This window comes from Macrosteles quadrilineatus, unplaced genomic scaffold (assembly GCF_028750875.1).
Source record: "Macrosteles quadrilineatus isolate MER2022 unplaced genomic scaffold, UCM_ALF_1.0 Scaffold_9__3_contigs__length_116548681, whole genome shotgun sequence".
NCBI classification, from domain to species: domain Eukaryota; kingdom Metazoa; phylum Arthropoda; class Insecta; order Hemiptera; family Cicadellidae; genus Macrosteles; species Macrosteles quadrilineatus.
Window position 1 is genome coordinate 101,289,406 of NW_026542602.1, and position 16,974 is coordinate 101,306,379.

Sequence of the window (16,974 nt, forward strand, 5' to 3'; positions counted from 1 at the left end):
AATTAAAAAGACTCACGTAAAAGCTTATGCAACTAATGGAATTACTTACTGTGTTATGAACATTTCTATATAATTAAAGTTGTAAATATTTTAAAATTGTTTAGAAGATTGCCTTTTTAGTGTTTTCTACAAACGTGTCTCAACTTATACACATAGACTGGTGGAGTGGTAATTTATATTTCTAATCATTTAACTTTAAATTATGAACGCTTTCAGTCACGTGAAGTTGAATTAATTAAACTGACATTAGTTTTTACCATAAATGATAAACCTTTTGAAATTGACTTAATAGCTTTGTATAGAAACTATAAATATGATTTTTATTTTTTCCGCAATGATTTGCAACGTATTTTGAGTAATTGTAAAAACACAGCTATTACGTTAGGAGATATAAATTTATGCATTTTAGAACAAAATAACAGTGTCATTGATTATTTAAGTATAATGAACTCATTTGGTTTTGAGTCGTTTATAAATGAGCCAACTTGGGGGAGAGAAAATTGGGTAAAGTGTTTAGACCATGTATTTATCAGAAGTAAGACTAATTTAATTTTTCATAGTAATTTAGAAAACTATGACTTTACTGATCATGCTGGAGTTAATGTAAATTGCGTAACAAGTTGTGATAGTGCTTTGAAAGAGGAGTTTGTCAAGGCTGTAGATCATTCAATTTTAAAAAGAAGGTTGGCTGAAGTGAGCTGGATGCCAGTGTTTGATTATGAGGATGTTGATAAATCTCTAACAGTTTTTTACGATATTTATAATAAATGTATTGAGCAATCAAGTTTTTTAAGGCCTATTAACAGTAAAAATAGGCATCGAACTCCATGGATATCGGACACACTAATTAAAAAGATAAATGAAAAAACAGACTTCACTCTCGATTGAAAAAGCACTATGACATACATTTGTTTAATAGATATAAAGAACTCTCTAGAGAATGTTCTAATTTGAAAAGACGGGAAAAAATTAATTATTACTCATCTAAAATTGAAGCAGTAAAGGGCTGCATCAAAGTCTTATTGGAATATATGCAAATCTATTATGAGAAAGTCAAAAAATGAACTAACATCGATTAATATAGATGATAAAATTGTACAGGTTGAGGGTAATGAAAAAATAGTTGCTGACTCATTCAATAACTATTTTACTGGTATGCCGGATAAGCTGATTAGAGAATTGTATGGGCCGGGATTCCCCGCCATGCCGGATATCGGTCTAGCGTGCAGCTCAAGGTTACGTTTATCTGAAATTACTGAGGTAGAATTAGAAAGTTTAATCTTAAGCAAACCAAATAAACAGTCTGTTGGCTTTGATGGTATTTCCATAAATACTATAAAAGAAAATGTTAAGATTTTTGTCCCAATATTACGTCACATTTTTAATTTATGTATAAAGCTAGGTTACTTTCCTTCTAGTCTAAAAACAGCACTCATTGTTCCAGTATATAAGGCAGCTGATCCATTGCAAATGAATAATTACCGACCGATTTCACTTTTAAATACCTTTGCTAAGCTGTTAGAAACTTGTGTGAAAAGCCAATTAGTTAAATATTTTTCAGATAACAATTTATTTTCAAATAATCAATTTGGGTTCATGAAAGGTAAAAATACTGACCTAGCAGTTGAAAGACATAAGCGAGATAGTTAATCATGTTGATGAGCGTAAACCAACAATAGGAGTTTATCTTGACTTTACTAAGGCATTTCACTTAGTTAATCAAGACATATTATTACATAAACTAAAGTTATATGGAATTCAGGGAAATAGTTTTAAGTGGTTTGAGACTTTTTAATGAAAGAAAACGGATGGTTAAAATAAAAAACGTTTACTCAGATGTATGTTCTCAAAGGCTTGGCGTCCCTTAAGGGGGAGTGCTTGGACCAATTTTATTCACAATTTATATTAATGACATGTTATCAATGGATTTAAAATCGAAGATATATGCTTTTGCTGATGATACATCTTTAGTATGCAGTGCTAACAATTATGATTTACTGAGGATGAAAATTAATAATGATTTGGACGTAATATCAAATTGGGTGATAAGAAACAAATTAATCGTCAATACTTCTAAATCAATGCAATGATATTTACTTACAAACCTCATTTGACAGAGTCGTTGAAAGAAGAGATCGATCTACGTTGTCATTTAGTTACTTGTTTTCGTGATTGTTGCTGTACAAAAATTAATTTTGTTGATTCGGTCAAGTATCTTGGCCTTCATATAGATTCAGATTTAAAATGGCATACACATGTTAATCAACTATGTAAAAAACGTAGAAAAATTAACTATAATTTCTTTCATTTGAGACAGTTTATTACTCCTAAACTTCTTAGAACGCTATATTTATCCTGGTTTGAATCTACTCTTAAGTATGGTTTAATTCATTGGGGAGGGACGTTTTCAACAATACTTAAACCAATTGTAATAATGCAAAAACTTACATTAAAAACTATTTGTGGTGTAAAGAAATTTGACTCAGCTGCACCACTGTTTCAGTACTTAGACGTAATGCAGCTAGAGAAGATATATTTATATTCAAATAGCTGTAACCCGTGGGCTTTGTCCCGTTTAACTTCTTAATTTTCAAGATTATCTCGTTCGCATGGCTCAATCACGTCCTGGTTGAAGTTTGTTCGCTACGCTCACTCACCTTTAGGTTGGAGCTCGTTCGCTACGCTCACTCACCTTTAGGTTGGAGCTCGTTCGCTGCACTCACTTGCCTTCAGGTTAGCTCGTTCGCTACGCTAACTCGCCTCTAGGTTGAAGTTCGTTCGCTACTCTCACTCACCTTTTGGTTGCAAATTAGCTGTTGTCATAAATGTAAAAGAAATAATAGTGCTGCACCCTGTTGGTAATCCTTGTAACTTTAATGCCATTGAACATCATAGAACAGAACCAACTTGTTTAATTGAAACAGCTGTTAAGATTCAATAATTCCATTTCTCATAAGGTTAACGTGGGAAACTCCAGAGCCACTGGGGCGGAGCCCGAAAGGATTTTTGAAATAAGAATATGCCTATATGTTAATCGGGAATGTGAGCTATCATCATGCCAAATTTCAGCCCAATCCGATCAGTATTTTTCGCGTTCACTTGTCACAAACATCCAAACTTTCTCATTTATAATATTAGCATAGATAAAACATACTGGTTAGTCTATGATATTAGTAGGAAGTAGGATTTTATGTTATTACTAGCTGTAACCCGCGGGCTTTGCCCCGTTTAACTTCTTAATTTTCAAGATTATCTCGTTCGCATGGCTCAATCACGTCCTGGTTGAAGTTTGTTCGCTACGCTCACTCACCTTTAGGTTGGAGCTCGTTCGCTTTGCTCACTCACCTTTAGGTTGGAGCTCGTTCGCTACGCTCACTCACCTTTAGGTTGGAGCTCGTTCGCTGCGCTCACTTGCCTTCAGGTTAGCTCGTTCGCTACGCTAACTCGCCTCCAGGTTGAAGTTCGTTCGCTACGCTCACTCACCTTTTGGTTGCAAATTAGCTGTTGTCATAAATGTAAAAGAAATAATAGTGCTGCACCCTGTTGGTAATTTTTGTAACTTTAATGCTATTGAACATCACAGAACAGAACCAACTTGTTTAATTGAAACAGCTGTTAAGATTCAATAATTTCATTTCTCATAAGGTTAACATGGGAAACTCCAGAGCCACTGGGGCGGAGCCCGAAAGGATTTTTGAAATAAGAATATGCCTATATGTTAATCGGGAATGTGAGCTATCATCATGCCAAATTTCAGCCCAATCCGACCAGTATTTTTCGCGTTCACTTGTCACAAACATACATCCATACATCCATACATCCATCCATACATCCATACATCCAAACTTTCTCATTTATAATATTAGTAGGATAAAAAGTTTACTAGTTTATTTCAAACAGTTGTTATTAATAGGAGTACGAGAAACTATACTGAGGGTATGCTTATGATACCACCTGTTATGAAAGACACAAGCAGGTTACAGTGTTACCATAAAGTAGTAAAATGTTTTAACTTTAATTTTAGAGTACTCAAAAATATGCAGGATTTGAAAATTGAATTATATAAAAATAAATTAAAGGAATTGATAAAGAATAACTCAATCAAACAAAGTGAAATAATTAAGTATCGAATGTAGCATATACCGTTAAACGATTTGTAAATATAAAATAGTATGTAAGAGTGAATAGCCAGTGAAGGGATGAACCATACGTGTTTGAGAAAAATCTAATTAGATATAAGGTATCAGTGACAGTGAATTTTAAGTTAAACAGAAAAAAAGACAGTTAAAATAAAATGAACCTACTCAAGACAGTGTTTATAGAATATAAGTATAGTTTTAAGTTTTTCAACCACACGTGTTTTACAACACATGGTTGAATATTTGTATAAAAAATGTTTTTTATGTGAATAAAGATTTTTGAACTGAACTGAACTGAACTGAACATAGCCGCATTAATGTTAATGTGCATGTGCATTTTCGCCAATGATAATGTACCAATGTCGACCGTACCAATGTCTAAACTTTACTTTCAAATGAATTTGTTGTTAAATTTTTTTTATATTTATACATCATACAGAATTTAAATGTTTTTACGTGACAAAAATAACGAAATATAACAAGCTACATTACATACAATATAATTTAGGCTTGAGCTAATGGAAAACTGTAGTTTTCGCATACTTGTCTTAACTTACAGAGTCAATTACATCCTTTGTTTACCAAACAAGATATTTACATTTATTGAAAAAATAACACTTAGACAGATCAATAATTGTAAATTACGATGACAACTGCATTTACATAACAATCCTTATACAAAGAAGTATGTTTTTGTGACAAAGACCGGCCTTTTACAGTAATATGGTTTACAGTACTTATTAATTGCGCGGTTGTTAAATGCCCTTATAAACATATGGAAATTAAAAATTTAAATTATTAAATCATTTTCTTTACAAACTCATGAACAATACAAAACGTTCGCTGACCCCTCATAGGAATGAAAAGTAAAGATGATCGCAAGTAATGATGATCAAGTTCAAGTCACGTTCTCATGGGCAAAGACCTGGCTGAGAACAAGCCAGGCATAGATTGAATTTCGATCTGGAATGCATCGTAGAAGAAATTGTAACCGATGGGAACAATCGACGAGAATCAATATTGTTCCCATCGATTCCGAGAAATTTTACATGCATAAAGAAATAATTTTACTTACGGTCAGCACCACGCCATCTGGAGGCTGGTCATGAGGTGAGAAGCCAATGAGGACGATGATCGAAGATATTCCACCGATGATTGGAGGATAGGCGTTTCCCGAAGACATCGGGGGGAAGAACCGATAATCCAGGAGGGGAAAGGAGGTCTTGGGGAAGAAAAGTGTTAATCAGTCTTGGAGAGGTCTCAAGAAGTAGCACTTCAAAGAAGAAACCGTCGGGAGTCCCGGATCGAGTAGGGACAGTGACTTAACAGGGTAGTTTGAAGCACCTATTAAGATCCCGACCAGACTCAAGATCACGAGGACACAACCACGGCTATTCTTCAAGACCAAAGGCACCACTACACTACCACGCTACCAAGGACCAAAGCAACCCGAAGAGGACGGCCCATAGGACGAGCGACCGACGACGAGAGGAAGGACTACGCTTGGATCAACCCTTAAGTCTCGAGCGAACAACCCCGGAGTCTACGCCCGCACCAAAGTAACGCCCCGGGGAACCTTCCAATCGTTGCCCAACTGCCTCGTCTTGTGGTATGTCCAAATATCTTCACTCAATTGGTAGCGTGCACAACTTAAATGTTAAGGAGAAACTCCATAAGATATAACAAAATCTATATATAAATGAAATAAATAAACTATAAGAAAGATAAAGTAAATATATAAAAATATTCCCTATATGGGAAATTCGCTAAAAATAGGGCAGACGAAGTAGAGTTACTTTAAAATTCATATAAACTTCAACCCTCAATTAAACTAAAAGGGGTCAACCTAAACAAGAGCAATTTTGAAATTTGAATAAAACAGGATTCAAAACGAATCCAAATAAATAAACCTGTTAGTTAGACTATTAATATAGACGTGTATATAATAATAGAGGCAATTTCAAATATGAGTAAATAATTGAAAATTAGGGTGTTAACCACGTAAGCACGTATTTTAAATGTATGTTTAGTTAATATATATTATCAGAGGGATGAACTAACTTGTATGTAAATATTGGGTTTAATTTAGCTTAGAATGTTTTGAGTGTTTACGATTCATATACCGTAACTAATAACATTTAAGTGTCAAGGGAAATATTTTATTTCTTATCATTTTGTATAAAGAAATTTTAAATACAATTTAAGTGTTAAGGGAAATTTTCTTTAAATATCCTTATACAAGAAACAGAGTATAAAAACAAAATAGGCTGTAAATAGTCATTTATATTATTTCAATTTTATTTGTAATTTTTCTATTCTGAATAATAATAATATCACTGTATAACAATTATCTTCATTTTATGTACTTATTTTATGTGTGCACATTTAGTTATTTTTATTAAATCATAATTATTATACTGGAACTGGTGTTCACTTATTCCACGATCCTAGAGGTCCTCCACCTAGTGAGTACTCTACCCTAGTTACATTCCCCCCTTTGAAGTAAATTTTGTTTGGTCAAGGTTTTCGTAAGTTTCTTTTACCTCTACAGAGGAGTAGAGGCTAGAGAGTTTTACACCCTCAAGAACTAACTGTGTAAATTTCTTTAGTGTGTTACGTTATATGAAAGATCCATGGTTTAAAAAGATCAAAATCACTCATAGAGAGGCTTACTGATGTGATGAGGTGAGGGAATTTACTTAGCTAAATATATAGTAATCCTGGTAATTATATCTCAGTACAATTATATCTATTGTACCAACCATCGATATATAACAAACAGTACCAACACGTACAATAGATATAAGATAATTCGATAAGAAATTATTTTAAGAGTTATTGTAGTATTCAGATTTTCCAAAGATTTCGTAATTGATCGTTATATTGCAAAACATCAGATGATGCAGAACAAAATATCATCATCATCATCTATATACTAGGTGTGCAATGCAGTTGTATGCTTGCAATATTGAGCGGAGCAAGTATATTAATCATTTTTTAAGCCAATGCTACGTCTGTTATATGTAAATGGAATGTCTACTTGCTGTATCCAAAGTCAATGCTAAATCTAGTTCACGTAATTGAGACATCTCCTGGTTGAATCCTCTTATTCAGTAGTACGTTTGGTTCACATAAACAATGGAATGTCTACTTGCAGAACCCAAAGGTAATGCTACATTTGTTATACGTAAATGGGAAGTATACTTACAGTATACAAAGTCAATGCTCCTTTTGGTTAACGTAAATGAGATGTCTCTTTGCAGTATCCAGTGTCAATGGTGCATTTATATCACGTAAACGGGATGTCTAGTCTACTTGCAGTATCCCAAGTCAATGGTACAATTGGTTCACGTTAATGAGATGTATACTTGCAGTACCTATCTAAATCCAATGGTCTTTCTGTTTTTATAAATTAAATGTCTATTGATGTATCCAATGCAAATGGCACAGGCACATTTTGGTTCAAGTAAATGGAATGTCTACTTGCAGTATCCAAAGTCAATGGTACATTTGGTTCACGTAATGAGATGTCTACTTGCAGTATTTAAAGTCGATGGTTCATCTGGTTCTCATAAATTACATGTCTACTTGCAGTATCTAAAGTCAATGGCACGTCTGGTTCAAGTTAATGGAATGTCTACTTGCAGTACCTATCCAAAGTTAATGATACATTTGGTTCACGTAAATCGGATGTCTACTTGTAGTATCAAAGTCAATGTCTCTGTTTCTTGTAAATGGGATATCTATACTTCCAGTATCTAAAGTCAATAATGCATCTGGTTCACGTTAATGTAATGTCTAATTGCTGTATCCAAAGTTAATGATATATTTGGTTCACATAATTTGGAATCCCTATGTGCAGTATTCAAAGTAAATTGTACGTCTGGTTCACGTAAATGAAAAATTTCTACTTGTAACATCAAAAGCCAATGGTGCATAATCCTTATTGGTTATACATTTTGTAGCAAATAATGCTCAACGGTATCAATCCGATTGTTCTTCCCTTTTGTTCTCTATTTTGCAATGTGCTAGTTTAGATGATTTATTTGTAAACACATGTTACAACTTTTGTTTACCTTTTTGAACGGAGCGAAGCGAAGCGAGCGAAGCTCTTATACTACACTCCTGCTTTAGTTTTACAAATACTCCTCATGAACGGCTGAAGCGATCTGCATGAAATTTAGCACAGTCATAGTACCCAACCACGGGAAGGTATAAATCTGAAATGGAACAAATCGGACCACGGGGGTTTTCCCTATGTGAATTTAAACTTTTAGAAATTTAACATGGGCCTTATGGGTTAAGTGGATGCCATGACAGTATTTGCAAGATAACAATAAAAAGGTATTATTCCCCTAAAATGAAAGTCTCCTGCACAACTTCACGTTACGCTCTTTCCAATGAGACCAAAAACATGTCAATCGGTTCAGTAGTTTCGGAGGAGTAATTGTCACAAAAATCCTGCTTGCGTATTAAATAAGTACTAGTGTCCCTCTTGCTCGAATTCGAGCAATTGCTAAGTATTATAGGCGTTATTTTAAAACGAATAACATTCATAATTTCTGATGACTTTAAAAGATTCGACTCAAAGATTATGGAAATACTCAATATGTACATAACAGGTCGATATAATCAACATTTCTTGTAAATATCTTATCATTTTTCAAAAGATGATCTTGTTTTTTAGAGTTTTCTACAAATAGACTTACTCATAGCCGCATTAGGTTGTCTATAATAACGATTATAAACGAAAAAAAAAATTATTTCTATTTCTACTCCTTGGTGGTGTTTTACGACTTTCCTATGTTTACATAGTTTGCAAATCGACTCTAGATATTTCATTTCAACAAAGTCAGTAAATGTTTGTAGTAAACTGTTAAATTAGCAAACTTATTGACTGTTTTCAATTCACATATTTTCTTTTTCTCACTTTTAATTTCTGACAACAGTTGGAGTTGCATAACAATGTCAACAAAACACACCCTACATGAGCATGGTGGTTTTTTGTGTTTATTACCATGTTAATCTTATGGAGAAATACGAAACTTTAAAGGGCTCCAGGGCCTCACTCTCTAATTATTTCCCTAAAAAGAAAGTTTCCTGCACAACTTCACGTTACGGTCTTTCCAATGACACCAAAAACATGTCAATCGGTTCAGTAGTTTCTGAGGAGTAATTGTCACAAAAAAAAAAACCTGCTTGCGTATTAAATAAGCATATAGATATATGGATTTGCTTATGTTAAATTTATTATTTTAAGAGCAACCATCACTTAATTTGAAGACGATAATTAAATAATAAATAATAACTAGTGTACATGTTGCTCGAATTCGAGCAATTGCAAAGTATTACAGGAGTTATTTCAAAACGAATAACAGTCATATTTACAATGAGTTTAAAAGAGTCAACTCAAAGATTACCGGTGTGTAACTCAGACCATGTTTATCTTCGTTATTGATAAACCTAAAGCATTCAGGTCGGGTTTCTCCTTCTCAAAAAGCCTCGCTGTACAGGCAACAAAGGTCATTGATAGAGGGCCAATTGAGAACGAAAAGTCGTTTTGGGGTAGTGTTAGGGCGCATTTGTAACCTAATACAGTAGCATAGAATAAATAAACACCATCATTACTTAATATTACTTCATCTATGCTAATAGTTGAGGTTGTCCAGGGTCAGGTGCTGAATGTGTGAGTTTAGCCTTTACGCGCCACTGTTCTGTAGCTGCGGTCGTTATCACGATTACGCCTCCGGTCTATGTTTCGTTGTCATCGCGTCATAGGCAATTAAAAGAAAAAAAAATCACATATAAACAAATTATAGTTACACAAAACAACGATAAATATCACAGATTTAAGTTACAATCATGCTAACACGATCCGTCCTAGCTACACAAAACAACGATAAATACACAAATTTTAGAGACAACCATACTAACACGATCCGTCTTGGGGGTTATGTTTACACAAACTCAAATAGTAAATAAATGTACTCAATGCGTTTCATTGAATTGAAAATAAATAACAGCAATTTACAGCTGATCAAAATGTAAACAATTATGTTCTTCATAAGGATAACATGGGATATTTCAAGGCCACTGGGGCAGAGCCCAAGGGACCTTTTCAAAAATGTAAGACCAGTTTGCAAATCTACGCGACACGCTCTTTCCAATGAGACGTCAATGGACAAAATCGGTTAAGAAATGGCGGAGGAGTTCAACCGACAAAGTTTCATGTAGCGTATTAATTATATAGATTAGTTGATTTGGAATTAGGTAGCTGGTGCCCATTCTACGTACGGGAATCTTAGTAGAAATTTCTTAAATTCAGAACAGGAGTTGGTTTCCATATTTAGTGTGCACTTTTCCAGATATGCTGGGAAAACTATTACTGTATAGGAATACATATAAACCTTCGCAAATACAATATCTGACAGTTTCAAGCCAAAACGAATGCTTCGCAATTAAATGTTACCCAATCTTGTTAGTCCATATTTTATATCTAATGAAGGAAGCAAAGGAACTGCTTTATAGATCTACTAGCAACAGTGCCCGTTATGGTTAAACACAACGGTCTCTAGTAAAATAATGGTTATGAAATCCACACACCACTTTACTCACTAATATTAATGGTACAGTTTAAGCACATAACATTAGAATGTTTAGAATGTAGAAAATTTAATCAAAGAAAAATTAATTAGATAACAATAAGCTGTTGAATTATTAACACATGTTTCGTATGATTAGATTACACATACTGGTAAACCAATTATTACCATCTATAAAAATAATTGGTTTTTCTTTTCCGAGTCGGGTTAGCTCTTCTACCTGACCGATTTTCATCATTTTGGCCAACTAAGGACGTACCGCAGATTTATTTGAGCTACTGTATTGTTTATTGAGATCGGACTACCTAAAGCACACTGCTGAATCACGAATCAACGATAATTACCTATCTGCAATCAATGATACGTAACTCTATTTTTATTTAAGTTATTTTATATGTCTTAAAATACTTCAAAAGCTTTCACTTGAGATATTGATAGTTTTAATCAATTAAGTTCAAGATACTGTATCGCTCAATCATAAAGTATAAATTGCATTATATCTTGGATATGGAATTTAGTTTTAATTATATTTAATTAATTCTAACTACGTTATTCTATTTGTTTTGACCTAAGAACCTTCATTGAAATACCACTCCCATTTCATTAAAGCACACAGCTAAATCACGACCAACACAAATTGTTCAAAAAATTGAGTTCTTTATCATCGATTTATATCCAAACGATCTTGCTTGCAACCTCAACAGTACTTTCATAATTATTTGCAAATACAGTGTATTCACAAATTAGGCTATCCAATGACCTATTAATTAATAAAATCGGTTCAGTAGAACTGTAGATTTAATTGTACAAAGCTTAAGAACAACATCTTTAATTCAGTATTTTCTCACTACTATACATTTGGAGGTTGCTTAACGTTTTTGCAAATAACTTTGAAATGGCGAGGAAATCGACCAAAGTGGAGCGTGATATTCTGAAAGAGAATAACATTTCCTACAAATTACCATTATGTATTTCTTGAAATTACAAGAAATACATACTGTTTAATTAAAAAGTAGTGTAAAATTATACAATAATATTGTCATATTTGATAGATAGATTGGCATTAATTTGGCTAGTTACGTATACAGACAAATTAATATTTACGTAACAAACAATTTACAGTATTTATTTTGCTTTTTGGAAATGCCACATTGCTATTTTATTTGCATCATTTGTTGCAAAAGAAGCCACATGACCATATAAACGAGTAAGCCCCTAACATTACGTAGAGAGATTAATTGACAACTTTATGTAGCCTATGTATAAGGCTGAGACAACTAACTGACATCCCCCATGTCAATGAATTTTAGCTTTAACAGTAACCCCACAACCAATTTCTCAAAACTATGATAGAGGGTTATTCATTTGCACAGAAGTACATATGTACGATATGAACTGACGCGACAAGACGAAGGAAAAATCAAAAACGGATATACATCCCTTTGAAGTTAGAACGTGCCTTCTCAACAAACAGATATTTTTTCTTATATAAAATCATAGATTAATCTGCTTTACACTGGTAAAATAGCGGACATATAGAAATCACTACTAAAAAATTATAAAAATTTAGAATTTTTTTAAACCAGAGCAGGTAAAGTGTTTAACTGCAAAAGATCCACCAATACGATTTCAATAAACCCTGCTATAGTAGTGTGCTGCTCCTAGTATATCGAGCTCTAAATATTTGCGTTACCAACGGAAGCGCAAACAATGGCATTGTTTCCTATTGTACAAGCCTTCGAGCGCCCGGTTGGCGGTTTTTTGCTGTGTCTGTCTACTCACTACTGCTTGATTTCATCGCAGAGGCGCAGTGTGCGTGATGTTAAGCGTCACAAAAATGCAAATACCCCATTTATATTATTGAGCGAAGCACTTATAATTTTGTGCTTATTTTTGTATTTTAATTTATAAAGGCATTCTGCACATCCACAGGAAACTATCTTTCTAACAGTATGCGTAGATTTTCCCTGCGATGCACATAAGCTGAGAAAAAAGGTTTTAAAGCATACTAGCTGTTACCCACGGGCTTCACCCACCCCGTTTTAATTCATAAGTATTAATAAAATTATTGGTTGGTTAAGTTAAACTTGAATAAAAAAAACAGAATACAGAAATACAAACAAATAATTACACCTGATTTTAATAAGGAAATACATTGAAAGAATAACATACAAATAAGGACAGCTGAGGTTTTTTTTAACATTATGTATAAGGAAAGTTCCCTTTGGAAAGAAATTACGACCTTAAAGGGTGATTTATGAAATAATGGATAGTTTTGCGCAAGGTTTTTCTCGTCATGACGAACATTTTAAGTTTATGGTTTATGGGGGTGTGACTTGTAGTTTTCTCAAAAGTTCATGGGTACTTTTGGCTTTAAATATAGATTTCTGCTTGCCTATTAATATATAGATTCACTTAGATCAAGCATCTGCAGTTGTTCGCATTTCACGGATTGTGGCCCATTCTGTAAGTACAGCTGTGTTTACGTCGTATACACAAAGTTGGGCATACTTTGGTTCAATGTTAGAGGGTATTAACGGTCCAATCAGATAGTAGTATGTTTTCTGTGCCGATGGTAAAAGGAGTCCGAGTACTTAAAGTTATATAGACTAACTGAATGATGTCGATTCATTTTGACACATCGTTTTTAAAAATCCATCCATTATTAACGGAGGAGTGGTGTTTCGTAGAAATCACCTTCACGTATTATACAATATATAAGGAGTACCATAAGATATTTTTATTAACATTTGATATTATTACACACCAAGTTTAACATGGAGGATTCGAAATGTTTAATGTCAAACTTTGTCTCAACTAATTTGAGAGAACGGCTTGATAAATAAAGGCATGTTTATTTATTATTTGTTTTATTAATTAGTTTGAAATAAATAGAAGTAGGGAAACTTCTTTTTTTTAGCAGTAGCAAAGCTCTGCCAAAACAATTACATATAAAAACCGATGTTCATAGTTTGGTTTACTGATATCAATATTTAAATGAAGTATGATAGCATTACTAAGTGACAAATTATCAGTTCACTGAGAGATTATGTGAACACGAGACATCTTCTATATAAATAAAATTAGAGTTTTGTCTGTACATTATTTCTTAGTACGATCTAGGACTTGCCTGAAATATTGTGTTCAACTGTTACGGGCTAGAACTAGCGTAAGATGTGTTGGTGGGATAGAAAAAAGGTAGAAAAATTACAGGGTCACGTGACTTTCTCTCAGTAACACTCTTAAATTGTATTTTAGCTTTTATTATGGTTTAAAACGCAATACCATAGATCCAAAATGTTATAACACACATATTTTTCCTTTGTTCAGTTGAATTAGTGATTAGGGTAGAGGCAGCGTAAAGAAAATGAGCAAAATACAGGGCAGATAGTGGCGTACACAGGGTAGTATTTAAAGGCTAAAAATAGATCGTTTAAGGAGTTTTCTTATCGAATAAATTCCTACTGTGTGTATTGATGTCATTAGCATTGTTTTTCAAACGTGCTATTATCTCACGTCAAAAATGTGCTAGTATAATTAACGACTAGTGTACATGTTGCTCTAAATCAAGCAATTGCAAAGAAGTAAAGTAGTTATTTAAAAACAATTATTAACTTATTTAAAAACTAATAAAAGTAATAATTTCCGATGAGTTTAAAAGACTAAACTCATAGATGGAACGTACCTAACATTTCCATATAATAGCCTAAACATTTCTTGTAAATATTTTACCATTTTTCAAAAGCTGATCTGGTTTTTAGTGTATTCTACAAAATTTCCCACTTATAGCCACATTAGGTAGTCCATGTTGATCTTCGTCAATGATAACGTAGTCAGCATGGTACTACCCATTGTCACCAGTACAAATTTCAGTAATTTTTTTATAGAGATACAATTTTGTTTACAATAGGTACTTAAGAACTGCCTGATTTTCTGCATAACCTCTCTGTCACAATTTTATTTGCCTCAATTGGCATTAATTTGGCTAGTTACTGTTACAACGTAAGTTATATTTACCTGAAAATATGCAGAATTGTAAGGCCTACTGTTGTTCAGATGGGTTTTTGTTTCCCTTGAATGTGAATAATGCGAATCCTTCAATGCAAGTTTTAATAAGGTTTCTTGGATGTAGTCATATTATTTTAAAATCACTTGACTTTTATGAAAACATATATAATGTCCTTGCCGTACCAGTTTAATTCAGCCTTAGAGGGGTTTCCTTTGCAAATCATCATAAAGTTAAGTCCGTGTTTCCTACAAAATAGTAGCACTTCCGATAACATCCTTGTTCATTGTTTGTGGGAATCTTCATATTGTAGGTGTTCTTCTTTTATATAGGATGATAACGATAATATTTTTAAAAAATCTCGATTTCTGCTACTTGGTGGCGTTCTATGACTTTCCTATGTTTCCTTGGAAAGCAATTACGACCTTTAAGGGCAGTTTATGAAATAATGGATAGTTTTGCGCTAGTTTTCTCGTCTTGACGAACATTTTAAGTATATGGTTTATGGGGGTATGACTTGTAGTTTTCACAAAAGTTCATGTGTACTTTGGGCTTTATATTGATAAACTAGTGGCTTGTAGGGACATAAGTCCCTAAAAAGCTCAAATGTAAAACAAACTATTGTAATATTTAAACAAACTCAGAATAAAATTATCTATGTGTCAGAATCGATACAGTGCTACAATACTACATGTACTCATATTAGTACCCTGGCCCAGTTATTATTTCTAATATTATAGCTCTACTCATTTTGTAAAGGCACAACTGAATTAGTGTAAAGGCTGCCCTATAAGTTATAGTTGATAGTTATAGTTGATTATAGTTTCGTTTCTGATCAACATAAAATATAAACTACTCTCTGTGTCAGCTTATGTGGTGGTATTCCTCCTAAAGCTGTGGTTGATTTTATACACTCTTTAAAATAGGCCAATTTAAACGTTCAATGGGTTCATAGTTTGTTAAGACCATAGTAAAGTATTTATTTGCTAATCCGTTATAATTTTTAAGTTAATAACACAGCGCTGTCTGATGTTATGATGCAATGTACAGATAGCCGACAGCTAAGCCATATCAGCTATAGTCATGTTAATAGTATATTATTTTTCATTCAATGGATGTAAATTTTGTTTGAAAACATTTTACCGTTTATATTATTTATTTAGCCTACAGTTAAAAAAGCGAATCATCGACTGATTACTTGCCATTGGTTAGGGTTCCATTATCATGTTAATGAAACCAATCAAGAAAACAAATTCATCAGCATTGATATAGGTACATATTTTTGGTTAGTGAAACATAAAGAATCGGAAACTACCTCCAGGGTTTACTGTTATAGATTCTATCTTTACTGTCTATATAGATTGTATATATATACAATGCATGTTGGGCTATATTATTTTAACCTTTTTTCCTTGGAGCAACAGACAGTAGATACCTGGTTAAAATCTACTCCAAACAATTTTATTTTTCCGCCCATTGGAATTTGTTATAGTAATTAATGAAAGGAATATATGTATTGCCTGTACAAACCTATTTCAAATTTTATTCCCAGGTTATTCTCTAGAGTAACTGTTAAGGTTATTCCATTCGATAAAATCATAGATTAAACACTACAATTACGTGTCAAATTAAATGTTATGAAATTTAAAACAAAAGTTTTGAATAAATTTTCACCATATGTTTTGAAATAAAAACAAAACAGAAGTTTTCTAACTAATCTTGCATCGTTGATTATTTAGTCAATGGGGCTATTTCATGTTAAACATTCCTTCAGCACAACAATAACCTACTAATGTGAAGAAATGTAATCAAAGTAAAATAATTTTGTAAACTTCGTGAACATATGTTTAAAGAAACCAAATCTTAAATGTTTCAGCCATTCTACTTCCATTTACTTTGATTTTAACCATCTCCCACGATTCTACTAAATTTCATGCGCTTGGCTAATTTACATACAAATACACAAATTTGCAAATTGCACAGTAAAATTAATTTCAACATTCTAAGACATAACGACAAAAGTCTCAATTGTAGGTAACGTCATCCCTGGTTTTATATAGTATACAGTACATTGCAGAATTTACTGGCAAATGAGTTAAATCCAAATGTAATATTGCTTACTGGCTTAGATGAATCACGATCAGCTGTATTGAGGTAAACAAAAATCAACAGACAAATGGCTTCTAATGCTATTCTTATGGAGAACATTTTACGTTATATTATTGAC